We start from the raw sequence: 1497 nt of genomic DNA, 5'->3' as shown, positions 1-1497 counted from the left end.
GAATAGAAGAGAGAGAGAGAGAGAGAGAGAGAGAGAGAGAGAGAGAGAGAGAGAGCTCCACGAGATAGTTGCTTGAGCTGTTGAGACATAGCTCTCGGCGGTCAGACACTTGGGGGAGACAGAATGAACAGATAACTCGTCCAGCTCTTCCGTCTGTCTCTTCTGGGCGACACAACAGACAGACGCAGACAGACGAACAGACACGCCACGACAGACCGGCAGACAAGGAGGCAAGGGAAAGACAGATAGACAAACTGATAGCCGAGAAGGCGTAGACAAGATAGGATAAGGGCTGCAATAATCTGACGCTATGCTCTGCACTCTGTCCAGATAGCGGAAACATTGGAGAGAATTGCTCTTGTCAGCTTGTTTTCTTTCTTTAATTCTTTCTTTCTGTCGTTCTTTCTTATTTTTTTCTTTCTTGCCTTCTGCAGTCCTTTTTTCTCCTTTGTTGCTGCCGTTATTGTGGTGGTGGTGGTGGTTTTCGTTGTTTCTTTCCTTAACCTTATTCTTTTTCTCAGGCTTTACTTAAAGCGACATTCGCTAATAGAGATTTGTTATGCTATATTTTCATAAATTAAACTTCAGTACTATTGCTTATTTATTGGGTTAAACGAATATTGGGATCAACCCCCACCCCACCCCCCTTCCCAAATGTCTTTGAAACTTCTAGGAGAACTTAAAGAGACACCGATAGCTGAAACTTCATAAACTACATCAAAGTAATAAAACGTTGTATTATTATTATCATTATTTTATCACGCGCCAACACTACAATGGCGTATGTGATGTAGCGGTGAGGCGCTTTAAAGTATCACTCAGAAGACGTGGGTTCGATTCCCAAGAGGGGAGAATATTAATAATTGATATCGGTCTTTCTGCTAGAGCGTTGTATCCCTTTCATCCTTGATTGGCCCTGATGAGCAGAGTCGCAACCCGCCTCCTAAATGGTCTAAATTGTGGAGGTGGTGAAGTAAAAACGATTGCATAAATAGAAAGATAATGAGAAACTGGACATATTAACACTACCATACCAATGCCAACATTGCCACCACCAACAACAACGATAGCAACATTTACACGCTCAAAAACGTTACCAAATCAAGACAACCCCCTCTCCCATTTTTCTTTTTAAAAAAGGACAGACTTCCCAGTAAAAGAAAAACAGAAGAAAAAAAAAGAAATCAACCCTGAGTGTTCATATGTTCACGCTCTCCATCCCACTCCCTCTTTCCTCCTCCATCTAAACCTGAGAACTATCTGGAAAAGAGCAATCCATTGAGATAAAGCTAACGAGACCACGAAATGGGACAAGACAGATCCCAAATACGCCAGACGCCATGAGCACATTGCGCTCAGTGAGGGGCAAAAAATGATCTCGACGGGAGGGAGGGAGCACTCAATCTTGGTGGGCGGCTTTTTTTTTTTCCTTTCGCTCCTATTTTCCTTTTAGCCTAGTGTGTGTGTGTGTGTGTGTGTGTGTGTGTGTGTGTGTGT

The 1497-nt window shown here is 43.0% G+C and overlaps 1 protein-coding gene across 1 annotated transcript in view; it reads left to right on the top strand.

Moving 5' to 3' along the window:
* Positions 1 to 1497, top strand: part of LOC101864261 (solute carrier organic anion transporter family member 4A1) — a gene marked incomplete in the record, with an annotated part of 19034 nt that overhangs the window by 922 nt on the left and 16615 nt on the right.

Source organism: Aplysia californica, unplaced genomic scaffold, assembly GCF_000002075.1.
Source record: "Aplysia californica isolate F4 #8 unplaced genomic scaffold, AplCal3.0 scaffold00838, whole genome shotgun sequence".
In the NCBI taxonomy this organism is placed as follows: Eukaryota; Metazoa; Mollusca; class Gastropoda; order Aplysiida; family Aplysiidae; genus Aplysia; species Aplysia californica.
This window is presented reverse-complemented; position numbering and strand designations above follow the sequence as displayed.